The sequence below is a fragment of the Rhea americana genome, unplaced genomic scaffold, assembly GCF_003343005.1.
Source record: "Rhea americana isolate MKP2758 unplaced genomic scaffold, rheAme1 scaffold_22, whole genome shotgun sequence".
Classification (NCBI taxonomy): Eukaryota; Metazoa; Chordata; class Aves; order Rheiformes; family Rheidae; genus Rhea; species Rhea americana.
The window spans coordinates 5419603-5439634 of record NW_028186329.1 but is presented as its reverse complement, the minus strand read 5'-3'; the positions used below and the strand labels follow the sequence as shown (position 1 = coordinate 5439634).

The 20032-nt window shown below is 35.4% G+C and overlaps 1 long non-coding RNA gene across 2 annotated transcripts in view; it reads right to left on the bottom strand.

The window, feature by feature from the left end:
* The window catches only part of LOC146595621 (uncharacterized), a 48014-nt gene that overhangs the window by 2448 nt on the left and 25534 nt on the right, over nucleotides 1–20032 (bottom strand). The window contains exons 6-11 of one of the 2 annotated variants that reach the window (XR_014895910.1): nucleotides 19524–19716; nucleotides 12539–12666; nucleotides 10866–10933; nucleotides 9538–9574; nucleotides 9346–9429; nucleotides 1473–1553 (exon numbers count right to left, since the gene is read on the bottom strand). This is a non-coding gene — a long non-coding RNA (uncharacterized LOC146595621). The remainder of the gene's footprint in view (nucleotides 1–1472; nucleotides 1554–9345; nucleotides 9430–9537; nucleotides 9575–10865; nucleotides 10934–12538; nucleotides 12667–19523; nucleotides 19717–20032) is intronic. The other variant, XR_014895911.1, reaches the window with a different exon arrangement.

Sequence of the window (20032 nt, the reverse complement as noted above, 5' to 3'; positions counted from 1 at the left end):
TTGAACATCCAGCTTGTTCAAGTATGCTGAATTGAAACTGGAAAAAGCAGAGAAGCTATTCTGCATGCAAGTCTGCAGTTGCGCGTGAAATGCAGGTTTTGCACATGCAAGGGACTTGGACAATTTTATAGCTGAGCATCTGCTTGCCCAAATACTGTTTATTTTTCCAATAAAATAACTTGAATAATATAAAGATCTGGCATGTTCTTTTGTTTAAAAAACACGGGCTTATGCAGAAATTTGGTCATGAATTCTGTTGTAAAAGCTATAGCCAGAAAATTAACAGTAATACATTTCTGGTAATTCTGTATATATTAAAACTTTGTTACTTCTCGGCTCAGTAAGAATAGATTTTTAAGTTAATTGCAAGTGATTTTAAGTAGAAAATTAAGCATTAGAATGTAATGCAGAACAACTGAAAGCCAAGATGTGAAAGCATATTTTGTGTTACAGGGAGGATACTCTTGTTTTTGATTTACAACACAGGCAAAATCTAAATTTTTTTGTTAGCTTTTTTTTGACTGTATGTTCCATTTTTGTAGTTTTCTTTAATTCATTGGCAGGGGCAGGAAAATTTCATTGCAAGTTTATGCAATGGCCTGTTTATTCTGGAGGACTCTCTAGACTGAAGAGCAAAATGGCAATGTCACAAGAATTGAGAGGAAGAAATACTTAAAGAGCTATTGAATTAGCAAGGTTGTAGTTTGCTTTGTCTATTTTTATTAACAATCTAATGTTTTTAACAAATGAATACCTTGTATACGTAAAATATTCATTATGGGTTCAACAGCCTCACAAGTTGTTAATATTTAGTCAGTTGTTTTTTGTTAATTTTTATAGAAATGCTGTAAGTGAATATCTAGGCATAATAAAAATAAAACCACTTTACATTATGTGATTTAAATAATAACAAATTCCAGACTATGTCCTCCCATCTGAGCAACCCAGGACCATTTACAAACTCTGGTGACTTCGTTATGAAGTATTAATAGCACTTTAAATCTTCCTGTGACTTCCCAGAAGTCTTCTGAAAAAATGAAGGGGAAAATCTGAGCTGACTTTCACAGAATTTCTAAGATAAATACAATTTTCTTCCTCTCTCTTTCTCTTATTTGGGRGAAAAGAAAAAGGAAAACTTGTCAAATTGTAGGTTTTAATTTTATAACATGAGAAAAAAAAAAGGACAAGAAAATCATCCACAGTGTCTTTAAATTTAATGTTAATATTAGGCCGGTATTTTTACAAAGTTACTAAACAAGGGAACTGTTTCAAGCGGATACTTAGTCAGATAATTAAAAAAACCTGACTCCTTACTGCACTGAATAAATTATATGATTACATTAGGTTTCAGTACTGATGCAAATAAATAAATTCTGCTATTACTATTAATGATTACTGACTATTAATGGATGTGCAGTAAACAAAGTATCATTATTTATTGCCTTTGGAAGGTCTGCATTAATGAGACTTACTGGAAACATCTCTGTGCAGTGGAGATAAGTATCTCAAGGGCATTAGTAAAGCTGGATCAAGTGGTTCCCACTCTCCTGAAACTAAAACAACATTTTATTAAATATATATATATATATCAGTTTCCATGTTTTTTTTCCTTACAATTCCATGAAACTACAGCAATGCAAGCTCCATTTAGCTGAGTAATTTATTAATTTTAATAGAAATCTTCTAACTATACCCATTATGCACTTACTTCAGTAAAAATGAACTTAGCATGAGTTAGTTAAACAAGTGAATCCCACTCCTCTTGTAAAAGTAATCCAAACTCTTTCTTTACAGACCTACAGTGACCTTTTGGTAAGGGTAGTATTTTTATCCCTAACGGCCAAAATTACAGATCCACCTAGTAAATTATGGAAAGAAAACTTGTGTTGGTAATTGTCTGGCCTATTCCCTGGCCAGTGTTACTTTCTTCTAACGCAAAAATCACACCAGCAGCAGCAGYGCTATCCAAAGTCTGATCCTGCTGCCGAGAGGTGAATAATTTACCTGGCTGATAATAGTATTGCATATTTTAGTCATAGTAAAATGAAAATAATACTACTTCCTCCATGTCTGTGTGTTACCATTCATTCTTTTAGTCATTTTATGAAATAAATGTTGTTTATAACATGTTGTACATGTGCTTAGCTTAAACTCTGATAGGAGCTGTTGATTCTTATATTTAGCTTGCCTTACCATAGCTAATTGTAAGGCAAAAGAAGATAAAAGCCTCTGAAATATCCTGTTCTAGCACTTTTTGCAACAAGAAATGCCTGAGTGAGTACACATAAATTTTATTAGCAGAATATTTCCTTTCCTTGATCCTAGTTTTCTTGAATCTTAATTTAAGTAGGTAACCCGTGATTTGTTCAGGCTGATAATGTGTAAAACAGGGAAAAGTTGTATGTTTTCAATATCTTAATGGTATGGTAAAAACTTCTGAGGTCTATATTCTGAATCACTTTGTTTCACAGTTTTTAAGTCTCAGTGTGGCTATTATTTTTTATTTCTTTAATACCTATTTTGGCCTGTCAGTGTATATGGGGAGATTTGCTATATTTTCTGTTTTGCAATGCAGGTATAACAGGAGGAAATGTAACGAGGAGTAAGGACAACAAGTTAAAAAGCCAAAATAAGCTCTTATGCTTAATAATATTTTCATTACTTTAAATTATTTTCAATATTTTAGAAAAATAAATAAATAGCTATTGTAGTAGAAGGAGGAGAACAAGTAAAAATGTCTGATGGTGTTATCTATGTACAATATGAGGGATAAAATGTATAAAATGATGAACTTCTTCATTTCTTTTAGAAAGTGACAGTGAGTTACACAAGTTGGAAAAGTCCTAGAAGACTCCCTTGGAAAGAAAGRGAGCTAATGGTCTGTGCAACTAACTTAGAATAATGGACAAGCCTAAGCCTCTGACAGGTCTGACCAGCCCTCATCTGCTCTCAATCTGGATTTGCATTTTTTGTAACTTAGGTAAATTGGAAATACAGTGATTGCATCTGGCGCTCTTTAATTAAAGTTAGTTAAGGTGGTTCTCTGCTCTTTCTTTACTGTTGGTTCTGTGCAAAGGCAGAAGAGTCTCAAATTGGGTCCCATGTGTTGCATATCGAAAGCGTTGTCTTGTCATTGAAAGAGTTGAGTAGAAAAAAACTGTTGTCATATATTTTCTACTGCTGGCATCTTCTCCTCCCCCTTTCTCCTGATGGCTGTCCCTCACGGTGCTATTTCCCAAACAAGCATGAGAAAAATAGGCATATTACCATAGTATCTATCTTGCAAGATATTTTAAGATCTGCGGTAGTACTCATGGTCTGATGTGAAATGAGAGGCATTAAAAGAACTGCTGGAACACTAAGCCTGGTGAAAAGCCATTTATATTGGTATGCAGTTAGCAGAGACATTTATTTGTTCTTTACACAAGGGTAATAAATGCAGCAGGCTGTCAGAGATGGCTGATAATGGCATATATTACTGAAAAGAAAAGATTAAAACTTTAATCCACAGTTCATGCAGAGGGCTGATCATGAGGACAGATAGTTTGAGCTGAATCATCTGCTGATGAACACCTTCTCAGGGCTCCAGTAATTTATGAACTAATATAAAAACAAATGACCAAAAATACAGACTAAACAGAAACTTAGTATGGAAATGATGAAATGGGGACAAAGACAACTATTGATTGTTTTGATTGTAAAGATGCGTAACCAAGCACGGTAACTGTTCTGACACTCTGACCTTGTGTATTTAGCCCTTTTGCTCTCTGTTATTATTGGTGGTGGTGGTAGTATTGTGGGTTATTTTGTTTTTTTAGACTACTGAAGATAAGGATCATGGTTCCTCCACATCTATATACATAGTCCAGCATGTTTCCGTGTTACTGTAGTGTAAATAAATGACCAGTGTGATGCAAAAAGAAAAAAAAAGATGCTGTTTGGCACACACAAACAGCTGAAAGAGAGGCGASAGATAGATGATAATTGCTCAAGTTGGCTGGTTTGTTTCTATTCTGTATYCAGAAAAGGCATTTGTTAGAAAAGATAAGAGAAAGATAACATCAACAAAYAGGCCTTTGAATTTATCAAAATAATCAGTGATGCATTTTAAAATATGAGGATCAGACATTTCTTAGAGTATTAGTAAAGAATTTTAACAGCTTTATGCTGCAGCAGACAGTCCTAATTTTGAAGTTGTTCTAAATGTCAGAAAAACTGAGACCTAAAATGCTTGGTAAAAATAATATAAAGCTTATTTAGCTTCTGAAAATTGTATTTCATGTTACTGCGTTAACCAGTGCAGAGGTACACTCTGTCATAGTGACAGACAGACTTCTGTTAAAAGTTTGAAAAAAAGGTATGTTTTTAATGTACCTGACGGGTTGCTTTGATGTAACCTCTTCTTCCCCTCCCTTTGAACGCAAGTTCAATAAATACCTCTTTAAAAATAATCTCTGTTTAAGTCAATTCAGAGACAAAGCTGATTTGTACAATAAACTAGACTGAGCTATTAAATAACATCAAAAGAAAAACTGACTCTGGCCTAAGCTTGAGCTCATCATAACGTTTAAAAGGAAGACTCGGTTCAACCGAGTATTTTAAAAACAGTTCATAAGTAAGTTACTCTGCATAGCAAGGAAGGCCTAATGCTAGATATTTAATATACTTAAATAGCTTTCTGCAGCCCTTGTACCTTGTGTTTGTGCTTTGGTGGGTTAATGCGGAAAAGAGCAGGCAGGATTTGGGAGAAGCACATCACCTCCGTTCTGTTATTAGGTGCAAGCCATCCAGGTGTGATCTGGGTGCTGAAGGTGACTTTGAGAATGAGGAAGGTAGCATTGGACAGTGCTCTCTGTTGTAAAAGAGAAAAGTTGCTGGACCGAAGAACAAATCAAGTTTAGGCTAAGAGATGAGAARCTTGCCTACGTAGGTGCACAGGACCCACCAATGACTGAAAAGGTTGGAGGCAATACAAATGACTGGTTACTTCCTAGTAGTACCTCAGGCTGTTCAAACAGTTACTCACGGGGACATGCTCACTGTGTTTAGTTTTATGAATCCATGTTGTAGGATGTTACAGTACTGACAGATACTTACAACATCTTGCAATAAAATTATGTTTTTCAACCACYTCAGTTTCTAAAATGTAAAAACCTTCAGCTCTTTTCAGTCTAGTTCCACTGTGGTACTTAGAACTGTTCTCAGRGAGTGCTGCATAGAAAATGTTTCCGTTGTATGAGAATCTCGTTCTTTTTAAATGTTCTCTCCTACTAAAAACTAATGGCACATTACCTCTGAGTTTGTGGGTTTATCTTCGAACTTTTTTTTTTTAATCATTTAGTGATTTTCTTTGAATTGAAAAATAAAAGTAGAAACAAAATTTCCAAGAACATATTTCATATAKTATGAGACATTTAACCCAGTGACATTATTTTGGTAGGATAGCCTACTGTTAGCTAGAACTGGTTAAAACGGAAGATGAAGCCCATTTTTCAGCAGYGAGCAGGTAGCAAAGGACCTTGCAAGAGAAAAGCACACAATTTAAATAATTGCTCTACCCTAGAGCACACATTTAGCGTAAAACATCTTCTTCTTTTAAACTGAAATAAGCATTTGTCATGTTGAGTAATAGCAGTGAAAACTGAGCAGCATTCATCAATGTCAAAATAATAACATATCTTGCCTGCTTTTTAATGTGACCATTATTRTGGAAAAGGTGTGAGTGAGAACAAATACTTTTAATCTGATCACATCACAGAAGAAGATTGTCTTGGTTTTGCCCAATATCGGAATGTTTTCTCAAATTGTAGCTGGGAGGTAGGACYAAACCATTAGCAGGAGATCTTACAATAAACATGAGGGCTTTGAAAGTCAAATTTTTGCATGCCTTTTCTCTTAACAAGACCTAATATGAAAACTAAACTAAACTACTGGATAATACAAAAAGAGAGAGAGCAAGCTGCATGGAAGTTGTAGTCCCAATACATAACCTCATCCACACTCAACTCTTCTAACAGTATTTACAAAAGTCAGCCTTATTTTTCGCTGAGCATGTTGTGTGAATTCTAATAGCATTTGCTGGCATATATTATTCATTGTTTCTAGATATAAACCATTAGGTTTCTCTAATGAAATGCGGGCTGTTGTTGTATAGTGGTCGTGTGAATTTACCTATGAAAAACGGTATCCTTCTGCGTCCCCCGTACCCTTGCACGGCTGGCAGCTAATCCTTCACACTGTTGCTAATGAAAGACACAGTAATTGCAAATATGCTTTCACCATTACCATGAGCTATACTGCAAACTCCTCAGCTGAAATCAGTAARGCTACTCAGGAACCTTCGATAAAAGTTAAAGACTACAGTAAAATTAGCAGTTCGATCCCACATTATTCTAGGCTATGCAAGGTACATTTTTAAAGCCAAAATATACATGAAAGCATAATAAAGGGGGAAAAAAATCTTCTAATAAGTAAGGTTGTATACCTTCAACCTTTGTTTGACAAAGACTCTTCTAATTGGAAAAGCCACCTTAAATCAGCCTGACAGAAATGTTCTCCTGTCTAGACAGCATATTTAGTTAGAGCAGGCCATTAATTAGGGGGACATGGTTTTTGTGTATGAACTGCACAAATTGAAGTCCTCCTTCAGACTAATTTAAAGGTTTAAATCTGGGAATTTCATAGCTAAGCGTATCACAGAAAAAACACRGTAGGTAGGGGTAAGCCTTACTTTTAAAGAACATACTGCTTCAGCTAAACACTTGCTTTCTGTAGAATTTCTTTACACTGTTGAAGGGACAGTTTCAGTGCTGTCCCTAGTTTAATTCCCGCTATATACACAAAACTCTTTTCTTYCCATTAAATAATGCTTTTAATCCAAATCTACTAGTCTCTCAAATGGCATAGACTAAAATTCAAGGGTTGTTGACCTGTGAGCTAGTATTTCGGCTAGATTATGCTATTTGCATAGGTCCTTTAAGGGCAACCAGACATAATCCCTCAGTTCAGCTTGACCTTGTGAGCATTTTGTTAAAACAACACTTCTAGGAATGGGTTTTATGAACGTTTTGAAACAGCATTTTCAAAGGGATATGGTGGATGTGTAGATTTGGAATTATGTTTTGAGATTAAGCTAGATGTAATTAAGGTAGTTTATAATTTGTTTTTTTATAGAGTGAATATATTTTAATTCAAAACTTTTCTCAAGTTAATCTGTAGGGCAAAAAGAAAAATCATATAGTTTTACTAGTAATGTTAAGGAAACTCAGCTATGCTGTACAACTAATAAAAGAAATCTGCCACTCAGTAAATAATGCTGTTCTGCAGCTTGACTGCTTTCCCTTAARCTCAGCAGATTTCTCAGGCACAAATCTGAGGAAAGATATGTACTTTAAAAGTCTTTAGTGAAGATGCACCTTCAGAGACTACTGCTCCGTATGTTCCTTACAAATCTCATTTTTCTTTTTAATGAGGAGCAGATTTGATCACATGGCTCTTCTCAGATGCAACATTTGCATGTGTGTGAAGAATCTGCACGTCTGCTGGTACTCAGTACTGTATACAGCCATCTCCTCCGGCCAAGGGAYGGGTGAAAGTTATGCCTTTCTTAAGCAGTTTGAGCATTTGTTACTCCTGGGAGCCATAACCCTAAAGCAGCTAGAAAAAATATCTTTACAGCTTCTACATATGCTTTACCAGGAAAAATCAACTGCAATTATGCAGYGATTTAGCTCTTATAGTTCCAGTAAGTAAGTTTTAATTATTTGACAGGGAAGTATTATTAATTCTAATGAAATATAATCATTATAATCTAAAGATCTTTCTTTTATTATTTTTCTGCTGCTTCATTATAGTAATACATTTTGTCTGTGGAATGGTAGGTTAAAAATAAGACAAAAACATTTCTATATAGCAGCCTTAACAAAGTATTCATACAAAAGAGAGAGCTTGTATTCTGGCTGCTTTATTGTTCCTTCATGTCTTTTACCTACTAATAATTTGCTGTACTTTTTTGAACTATCAGTGCTATAGTGTGTTTACTGCTTATTTACTTATGCAGTAAATACTCTCAACATGATAACATAGTAGAAAACAAGGTAGAGTAGCTAATCCTGAATGTGAAGAAATAACTTGAGAGCTCACTGCTCGCAGGTCGCAGAATGCAAATTAATCACCAGATTTGTTTTGTTCGGTGTGTAAATACCACCTCAACATTAGCTGTGCTGTAATTACATTTTAAATTTAGTTTTAATTAGTCTTTGCGTTTCAGTGTCTGATGGAGTCTTTGGGGACTGCTTTTTACTTAAAGTCAGAATTTAGCATTCTACCAGCAAATTAGTATAAAGCAGCAATGTTCTTGCTCTGTTGATCTTTATAGTTGCATGAAAACTGAAAAACAGCTGGTCACCACTGTAAAACATGATGAATGTTTACGATGAAGAAAAACTAATGACTTGGCGTGTTGTAAAAGACTGACATTTTAATGTCCAGTAGGAGCTGTGGTTTGATGCTTTATACTTCTACATTAATCTAGAACATYTTTATGCACTGTATGAAATACGAGGTTGTGATATGGTTTACTTCGACAGCAGCGTCAAAAAGCATCTTTGTAAAGGAAGGCTAATTCATAATGAAGAACAGGAATCTGAACTACAATTCCCATAGAGTGCTATTGCAACTCAGGAAGCAAAGATATGCATTAATGGATGCAAAATAGAATGTTTCAGTTTTTATCTCAAAATTTACAGGACTTGCTTTCATGCTAAGAGATATTTTTTTTAAAACTTTTTTTGAAAAATCGGGAATTTCCCACAAGGATAAAAAGGTAATTTTTGAAAGTTTGCCTTCCTATTTACTTCTTCATAAAACAGCATTAAAATATAAAACATCATTAATAATTATAGGTCTCTAGTAGAAAATAATAAGACATTCATAGAGAAATTGAGAACTTTCTGCCAGTTATTCTTAAATATTTTTTCTGAGAAATCAGACTGACAGGCTTTTACCCTAATCTTTTGAGTCCTTTTCTTTCCTTCTTTCTTTTTTTTTCTCCAAAATACTGGGTGATGTTAAAACTGGTTCTGATGAAGGTAATTAAGGATAAACAGCAAAATACAAACTACTGAGGCCTTCAGGCCTGCATATGACATCTGGATATTTTTTCTATAAATTCATGAAAATTCCTGGCTAAGAGAGGAAATATGCCCAGCAAAAAGTTCTCATCCACCTGTGCACCTGCTTATCAGAAATAGAAAAAGAAAAGAGAAATAGAGAAAAACAATTTTGTTCTGTATTTGTCTATCAGAAATCCAGATCCAGAATTCAAAGTCAAGAGCATCTACTTACTGTTAGTCATAGATGGAATAAGTAGATACCAAGGTTTAGTTTGATCTTTTAAGCGGCTTTTTAGACGTGGCTTGTCTTCTACGTCTGTCAAAGAATTAAATTTGTTTATTTAGAATTTACCATATGAAGTTGCTAGTCTGCCTTTTGTCCTACATCAGACAGAGCAGAAGAACTCTTAGCTAAAATTTATACCTYAATGACATTCTCTTCCTTCTTGGTCTCTCATCTCCTGCAGAAGAATATCACAAAAATAAATGCAAGTAGAATTTCACATAGCACCTTTTAGTTTTAGTAGCTCTCAAATTATTTGAAAAGGAGGAGAATATTACCTCAAAGGCTTATTCACAGCTTTTAATTTTATTCTGTAATATTTATGTTAATGTCTACTCCTTCTCTGTTCACTGCATCAACAAGTAGCAGAGCCCAAACATTCCTCATATTCTTAGAGAGACAAATTTGGCTCATACGCAGAAAAAAAAACTTCAAAAAGAAAATGAAAAAGCGGCATATTCTACAATAAGATTTCCTGAATCTCCATCACTTCTGGAGGCAAAGAAGTAGCACCACAAATTTGGAAAGAACAAACGTAAGTTCAGATAAGCATCTATCGTAATCAGACTTAGACRCCGAAGACATAGTCCTCATGACACTTTGAGGGTGCTTAATATTTTGTCCACACTGAAAAGTGTTTTAAAATACTTCTAGATATTTYTCCATCTAAAGTGGAACTATATTTCTAGGGGACAGGACAAAAATATAAATGTTTAGATTTCAGGCACTTTTAACTGGGTGGGTTATCTTTTAACTAAGCCGGTTTGTTCAGCTTTAATTACAGACTTTCAAAGACATTTTCCTATCAGAGTTGGGCTGCACAAAGACTGATCCCTGGGAAAGATAATGTAGTATACAGTCAGTTTTGTTCTCTTCCCTTAAGGCATCTGTTCTGAAGAAAAGAGGGAAGTGCTCCAGGGTTTCAGTCTGATTTTTGAGTCCCTTTAGCTCRTATCACAACACAGTGCTTGAAAAATAAATGCAAGAATAACAATACAAGAACAAGATTTAAAACTTAAACTTCCCTTTGGGACTTTGTCAGCCAAGATAATGCAAACAGCCTGTCCTCATTTTTAAATGATTTGTACGTTGTTTATATTAATTATCAATACTTCGGCAGAAATCTGTTGCCATAACAAAAGGAAACCTGCAACTATATACACAGGATGTGTGAAAAACAACTGTAATGACTAAAAGAAGAATTAAGCAGTTATCCAAGTTCAGGAAGGTTGAAAGGCACTAACAAAATCCTTCTATTTAACTGTCATCATTAGATCACATTTAGAAATCCAGCACAGCAGATTGCTTTAGTTTGTGGTGTTAAGGACAGCCTTTCGGAAGTGGAAGCCATGTTACACTGAATGATTAAAAGGACTGTCTGAAAACAAGCTTAATGGAAAATAAAATGTCTAGAGAACATTATATTACAGAATAGTGTTTTCAGATTAGTGCAAGAAAGCATATCTTACCTTTTTTCATGTATCAGTGGCTGCACTTCAGTGCCTCCGTGCTGTTTAAAGTGTCACTGGTAGTAATGCTGATTACATTTTGTAGATTTACAACAGAAAGACATATAAGGTRGCAAGAAACTTAACCATTGGCATACTAAAATACTAGTTAAAATACTCAATACGTATCTCAACATGTATTTAATGCATAGCAGATACTACTCCTTTACAATCAAAGTGTGACTTGCTGACAGGTAGTATCTCAGTGAATCTTTGGAGGAAAATTATTTTATTTTACAATGATAATAACAGAGATGAACAAACATGAGTTATACTGTTTTTTCGTGCAACAGTAGTGCATGAAAAGGTGATCATGGACTGCTTTTGTTAAGGGGAAGAAAAGAGCTATGTTTGTCATAAAATGAGAACAGAATTTAAGCAGAACTAAAAACATGATTCAGTGGGAGCCAGGGGAAGTTCAAGGACAAYGAATCAAGTAGAACAAGGTGCTCTGTCCAAACTGAATGGAACTTAGGGAGCCAAAGGGAAAGTATGAAATGACCAGCTGAGACAACACGATACCACACAGTCTTGTGGTGAAAGAGTACCTRCTTCGCTCCTTCTTTAAAGTCTCACCTTTGTTCTGCTATTTTGTTCTACACCGTGTTGCCTCCAAATTACAGCCTAGTCTCGAGGGCAATGTAACTAGGCCAATCACTAGCCCTAGGCAGGTATTTGCTTTTAATGGTAATGAGATAATACTTAGAGATGTAGCATTTCAGGATRCCAACAATCAGTTCAGTATTACCTGCTTCTAAAGCAGTTGCACCCATACAACTATTTGTTTCTGTGGCAGTTTTGCACATTGTAAAGACAGATCCACTTAAGGTATCAGTTATGGGCAGCTTCTACAGATGGTTACACAGTTCTTTATCAATAATTGATCATTTGTATTTACAGCCTCGAGGCCTCTGTATTTGTCTTCTAAGGAGTAAGTGCTATAATACAGTATTTGTTTGCTATGTTCTTATTCTAGTATCATCGATATTTCATGCTACATAACAATGTTTTCTTAAAAGCACACATATATATATATATATATATATATACACCCACTTATCTATACATATATATTTATAAAAAAATTTAAATGGAACTATTTGTTATTAATATCTAATTACAGCAACATTAGTGGTAGTTTTCAAACTGTTTACTTAAATTTTGGGGGTTCTCTGCAGTGTACAACAAAAAAGAGCCAAAACAGCCAATTTTCAGAAAGGACAAGTGGCCTTTTAGACAGAATGTGCGACTGAGAAACTGTAAAACTTTAAATCCCAACTTTACCACAACTTCATATAAAGCTCCCAAATTTCTGCCTCAAATTTTCATGGGTTAAAAATGAGCACTCTGATACATATAGAAAATTTCTCAAATATTAAAATGAAATTKAATGCTTATCTTGGATTATATTCATAAAATCACATGGGGGTGCAAGATTTAATTTTYGTTGCTGAGTGGAATCTGTGGCTGCATTTGATGCCCAAACTCCTATAYAATCTACAGGGAACTTAAGAATAGCATGCAAAATTCCCAGTTACTGAAAAGAGATTACTAAGCTAGCCAGTGGAGTATGCAATATTCTTACAGTCAGTCAAACAGGAATCTTCTGTCTTTACTTATGTGCCACTACTTACCAGTTGACTTCAAATGGCAGAAGAGAAATATCGTTGTTGGATGCTTTTAAAAATAGCACTGTGCTTATGAATTTGCATGAAGCCTTGCAAACAGTTGTCATCCACCTATATATCTGCTTAACTACACACTAGAAGGAGAAAGAGAGGAAAAAAAGTTTTGTTTTGTTTTTCCTGTATTCATCTATCAGACAGCAACCCAAATCCAGAAATCAAGGGAGAAGACTTCTACTTACTGTTAGTGATGGATGGAATAAGGAGATACTGAGGCTGAGTTTGATCTTTAAGCAGCTTGCCTTCTACATCTGTGGAACAGTTCTGTATAAAGTGAACTCTCACTTTAGTTAGATACCTAAATTTTGGAACACTGAAATATTTCTTAAGCGTACAAACAACAGCAAACCCAGGCTGGTGAGTGCCCTAACTGCTAGGGTATTTGTATGTCCTTTTGCACTCTGATAAATATTTAACTATTCCATGCAAAATCAAGCAGTTTAAATGCATCCTGGAGCACCTTCTCCTAGTTGTTGTTAAGGCACATTTATGGGAGGCAAATATTGGTTTAGGTCATTGTAGGCTGGACAGTATTTTTAACCTGATCTACTTCCCACACAATCCTGTTTGGCAGAAAGGCTATGGAACATCACCACTACCTCCCACGGTGGTTTTTGCAAAGCTCCAAAGAGTATGTGCTTAGAAAGGAGGCTTAGTGGCCCATGAAACTGAAACAAGCATGCAAAATGCCCGTTTTTTGACTCAAAGTTAGGTAGTTTCAGAAATTTTACTGATAAAAGCTTAAACACATACTGATTTGGGGGCTTGAGGATGCAAATTTGGGTAGTGGCATCCAGCTGCTGCTTTAGGATCGTARAGCTTATACTCATGTCATTGTATTTGAACCCATACTTCAAAATAAGAAATACACTTAAGTGGTTAGAATTACTATAACACAGACTGTAGATTTCTGTCTGGACAACAGAGGGTAACTCATAAATCTTAGCACAGATTCTCTCCATTGGTATTTCCTCAGCTTAGAACTCCAGAGAAGTGAGTCCGCCCACTCCACTGAGTCTTGTTCAAAAGCGTATATTAATCAGTACTAAAACACTTACCTGCTGCTTATCTGAGGGACTGGAAGCAATTCTTATAGTCTACAAATCATAAACAACGAGAGGAAACAAATAGTATTGATAAATTTWTCTGTAAGCGCAACTTAACTAACTTGAAATGGGAGAAGTAAGAGATCTAGAAAGCRATGGCTAAGATCTGATACTTACTTTTCYGCAAAAGTAAGGCCATTGGCCTTATTAAACATGCAAAATGAATTGTTTGGGAAATATTTAGTAGATCTGACAGCCTTTGAGACCTGAACAGCTACYAAAGTAGTTATAAATATTTTTAGTYTYACAAAAGTACTGACAATTTGCTTGATGTAATGCATTCTTGAATAAAAACTACTTTAACCTCTGAAAAAATTGGTACCTTTCATGGTGACACTGCACTTCAAATACTGTTCTCTGTCATCATTCATAATCAGTCAGTGAACTATATGATACTGACAGCTTTGCCCTGACAAAAATAATTTGAGGAGCCAGGACACAGAAATTCCTCTGTCTGGGGTCACTGCATGATCACCTACTGACCCAGAAGTGSCAAAAAAGTAATTCTGAAGGGCAACTGGAAAACACAGATATCAGCTGCACTCAGAAGGGAGTCTGGAAGATCCTTGTTTAATACTAAGGATAATAAAATGTAGATCATAGTTATTATTAGAGGATAATTGAAGCTAATAGCATTTTTTGCAACAGTCAGAGACTGAAGTCCTAAATTAGGCCCTGTTGATTCTGTGTCCTCATAAAGGCCTTTGCAGTAACAGCTAGGAGCAGTGGCCATGACGTCCAGGCTCAGCTGCTTCATCAATCCTTTCCCTGTAGTTTTAATTAATGAGAGAAAGGTGAATGGTCATAAGATTGTGAGTCTTCTTTTAAGCACTTCATTTAACTGACACTTCAGTTTTTATGGATACAGTTTCTTAAGGATCACACGACAGCTATTCCTGCAGTTATGTGGGGCGATATGCAGTTTTTGTCTTTCATTTTTTTTTTTTAAGTTATGCTGAACGCCGTGCTCCACAATGGGCAGCCATTCTCTGTTTTCTCCAAAAAGCGTAGGTTGTTCTCTGGGGGGAAATGTTGCTGTTTAAGTCTGGGGGAGGTTATGAGATTTTTGTGTGTGTGTGCATGTGAGTGAATATATGTGTGTGTGTGTGTGTGTGTGTGTATATATATATGTAAATATATGTAAATATATGTATTTTTATATGTATATACACATTTATACACACACACAAAAAATACATATATATAATTATAGCTTTAACAGATGTTACTGAGGTTTCACAATAGGCCAGGCCTCTGAAACTGGTACTCCTGCTGAGGACACAGATTATACATGGTAAGCCAACTCACCAGTCACCTAGCTGCTGCATACAAGCAAATTTTAGTACTGGATGAACCCCTTCCCGTGTCAGCCAAATTCAGCTGAAACGCAGTCAAAACAGCTTAATATCAAACTATTTCTCTGACATTGTTTCTGCTATTTCTCATGTCTACCAAAATGAAGTATAGTTTGGATGATAACTACCAAGCAAAGGGATATCATATCTAATGGTTAAAATTGACAAAACGTTTAATAAAATAAGCATATTAAAATTACAGATTTTGTCATGTGACTATAGACCTGCACCCTACACTCAATAATCATATTAGATTCCGTGTCAGCAGTGGTTATAGAATGGCTTTTTTTGTTTGCATCATCCTCAAAGGCAGGAAAATACCRACACTTCATGCAACAGAAATTAAATACCTTCTCTAAATTAAGAATTCCAGCACACAACTGCATAGAAAAATCAATCAGGAAAATTCTCATCTTTGTGCAAATGAAGCTAATGTCAAATTAATCAAGTCCTCCTCTTCCRTCGAGTCCATTCCTTAGAATAATTTTTCCTGTGGGTCATCTACTGAACAGCACGTTAATAGAAGGAATAGGAGCTGACAGAAGCAGACTCTTCAACATAAAATAAGAAAAAAAGTATTTTTCTATGAGGGAGACTGATCTTTATTCTAGTACAACACAGAAAATGTTAATGGTCCTGAAATATATAGGTACTACTCTCTTCCTCTATATATGAAAACTATACATATATATATGTGTGTGTGTGTGTGCGCGCGTGCGTGCATGTGTGTGTATTGTAAAAGTACACTTTGCAGACTCATTCAGATTTTAAGTCAGTGAGAACCTGCTCATTAACTAGGATATGTACGTTACAAAGAATGTAGAAAAGTCCTTTATGCCCAGATACTTTAAATTATTTAGCTTCCAAAACTRCTCTTTAGTTTTACAAGAGCTAAGATACTAAATACTGAAATCAGTCATTGTATTTCAAAGAAAAATTAACATTACAGTAACTGCTATTTTCATCAGTTCTAAAATATCTATATATAAGGTTGGTTTTGCAAGATGATCCATTTTCAATCATGATCAAACACAGATCCTTACAGATTATGTCAACCAACATAGCATCTACTGGGGCTACCAAAAAACAAATCAAGTCAGAAGACTATCTATCTGAAGTGTTAGCAGATGCTTATCCACTAATCTATGRCCTAAGTCTTCCTAACTGAATAGCCAGTGATAAAAACTGGGCAGTAATCTTGATTTGACATTTTTGGACTGTTAAGTCACCTACAGATGAAACTTCTCTACGAAAGGTCTGAAGAATAAATTTATACAATAAATATGCAACTAAAATAGGTTAACTGCTGAGTCACTGAGTTCTGGTAATCTCAAGACCAATGCCTGTTGCTTTTTGCTTGTTATTGGGCAGTGAATTACCAAATAACAATCACTCAACTACGTTAGAACTAGTTGATGAAAATGTCATGGTGTACATTTTACAGTGAGTTCAATAAAAGTTCTCCTCAGATAAATTAACTCAAATTTARGGTGACACAGTAAGAATGAGATCTGAAAGAGGACTTTGACTTTCACGTGCCTGCATTCCTAACTGCCAGTTCCAGCCCCTATAATCCCTTTCTTCTCATGGACATTGTAATTTAGTGGGCACCTCCTTCTTTGACRTTAAAGTGTCTCTGAATAGTAAGTTCTTTTTGTACTAGAACCACTCCCCAGGGTCCCTAAACTTAGTGACACAGTATCTGATGTGCTCTCACCTTGATAAGTAATTGATTTAGTTCATGCTGGTTAGATAAGATCATCAAGAAATACTTACAGCTCTTAGTGGTAATTGTCACAGTCACCTTCTGTACGGTACCACAATAGCTACATAAGGAGCAAACAAGTTTGTCTAGCGAGGGCTTCTGCTCATTGTAACTGGACAAGATGGTGGGAATTGACCCATGCTGCTGGGTGAATTRGGTGTTGATAAGTAATTAGTTGCAGCATCATGCCAGCCATAGTAAATATCAAGGCGAGCCCAAGCAAGTTAATGTCCTCTGTTTCTAAGGGCCTTGGAGATTTCATGATCTATGTATAGTGAGCCTTAGTTCAGGCTTTAAGAGTGTGGGCAAAAGGCAAGTTAGTATCATCTGCATTTCACATACAACAGTGTGTGACTGGCATTAACATGAACTCTACAGTACTTACCAGTCTTATTGTAGTCAGGAGAGAAAGGCATACTTCACATTTCAAATTGACCTGATCTCTAACCAAATGATTTAGATTTTCCTACCAAGTATAAAATGTTACAAGTGAGACATCATTTTCAATTAAATTTAAATTTTGTGGGTACAGAATTTATAAAAGGAGATGCCAAAATAACCGGAGTACATAGTGCTTTAAATGTTATTTTAAATATCTGCTTCCTTGGTATGACAGTTCTAAAATCTTAATTATCATCAGTTCTGTTTAAGGAAACAGAGGGTTTATTGTATTCATGAATAAGAATACATTTCACCATGGTTCCATACAAATGGAACCATTAACTATTTACAGAAGTACATGGAATTAACTTAAAACCAAATCAAAGTGACCCAGAATTGATTTTCAAAAAGCCTGTATTTTATAACTACTCTGGCAAAATCCATCAAAAAATCAAGTTGATTTGAAGCTGTGATAAAGTTCCCTGCAGTGCTTCTACATTTATATTCATGAAAGTGTCGTTAAGAGCTAGAATATATTCAAAGTGCCAGAAGTCCTTTAAGACAGTCTCATGCTAAAGATGCAATAATTAAGGTGGTCTCAGCTTTCCCACAAAGTTTCCTCATTTTTATTAATTCAGAAAAGAATTTGCAGGTCCTCTCCAGAGATATAAAACACAAACTAATACTGAAAATAGAAGGATTAAGTTAGCTCAATTTAGCTAAAAATGATACTCCTGAAGAATGAAATTGAGTTCTGAAAGTCCAGAACTCAGGCAGTTGAAAGTTAAGGTTACTATAACCATCCCTGTTAGAGATATATCACAATCTATCACTTGATTGCATTATTGCAAAATATTGTTTCTGTTTGGAAATAACTGTGGGGYGTTAGAGCAGCAGGTTAGGTGAAAGTTATGGGCAAGGCAGGAAACATCATAACCAGTAATGGTGCTATTAGTTCTTGCTAGCACTGTCTTGTTCCATTTTTTCCTCATTAAAGTAGGAATATTCCTACTATTTCTGGCTACAGTTACATGTTTCTTTTACTTTCACATTTCGCCTTGTGTCTCTCGCCTGTGCCTGCCCCCTCCCCTCTCTGTAGTACCGCCACCCCAGACGTCATGGTGCAGCACAGGCCACATAAATCTCTGTGGAACCACCTGACAAATCCATCTACAGAGTCGTTAGTTTAACTGCCAGAAAGTTGCCATAAATGATGACTAGAAGGTGGAATTTATTACAAAATTGGTTAGCCTGAAAAAGTAGCTATCTCAAACCCATGCTTCATTGTGGAATTTTCTAGAAAAAAGCAGAGCATCTTGGAAGGATCAGCTACTACAGGACTGTCATGATACAGGGGTGGCTCAGCTTATGAATTCAAGCCCCAGTTCAGGAAAGCACTCAAGTATGCTTTTAGAGATGTTAGTGGGCATTTTCTAGTCAATAAGTTTACTAACAGAGGTATGCTTTGCTGAATCCCCAAACATGCAATATTTCAACTAATAAACATGGAAGATTTATTTCAAGTAACTCCTCATAGGAAGATTGGAAATTAATATTTTGGTATGGAATTAGGCATACCAGGTATCTTCAATGGGATTTACCAGTGCTCATGAAAGGGAGCAAAAGCACCATCAAGATTCTGACTTGAGACCTGAGAATCCAGCAATTTTTGTAAGGCAGAAAGTAAAATTATTAGAGCTAATATCTTTTTGCTTGAGTCATTATAAAAATAGATGTCATGCGTAGCTTGATACTATCATGATGCTGCTTCAGACTCTGACCCCTTTCTCTTCATAGTCTAAAGCTGCCAGAATTCTCATTTTTCAAACAGACTGCAAAGATGGTATAATGAAAATACTGCTTGTATTTAGCTCTAAAAAAAAAAGTACTAATAGGAAAAATAAGGGAAGGAGGACCTTGGTTAGACATTGGTAACTTCCTTACTGTGCTGGGAGTTTTTTCTTCCCTCCTCCCTCTCTCCAATGAGTAGAATTCTCCCTTTCCCTTCACAGGGTGATCTTTCATATCTTATTGATGTGGAATGTATTAAATTACTCTTAAAAACTTTTTAAAGCCATAGACATCTCTTTTCTAATCATTCTTCCCCAGCTCTGATGCACTAACGATGTGCATTCACAGCTTTTCCGCAGACAACTTAACCACTGGGATTCTAATATATTTATTAAATATGACATTTCAGGTACAATAACTTAAAATAACAAGTTTTCTCCATTTTTGGAATTGAATGAGATTTTGTGCATGTCTCTCAGCTGTGTTTTGCAGAGACAATGAACTAAAGTCACACATAAGGAAGCAATGCAACATACCTTGGCATAACAAGACTTTCTTGTGATCAGATTCTTCTTTGGTTCACGCATGCATCATCTCTGGACTTAGGCCAGTGGTGCCAGGCTCATTGCCAGGCACAGCTGTTCAGGCAAAACTGGATGGACTATCTTTTCCCCAGACTTGGCTTTTTTCCCATGAACTTATGTTCTTAAACTATCTCATTAATAATTCCTGTAAGAAATTACATAAAGATATTTTAGTCAAGCGTAATCTTTTGTTATGGCTTTGTATATCTTTATTTGATGAATGAATTTTCAGTAAGTGTCTTGTGCTAGTATCAAAATTGTTACCTGCTCTGCAAAATGTTTGAATTAAAACAGAATTCTTAGGGGCAAAAAAAAGTTTAAATCTGAGAAATCCCTCTTCTGCATGGAGACTGTTACATCCAATTTAAATCTTTTTGAATTTAATTTAAAGACCTTGCACATTGTGCTTATGTTTATGTATACCATATGTGATGTTTGCATTAAAAATAATCACATAAGCA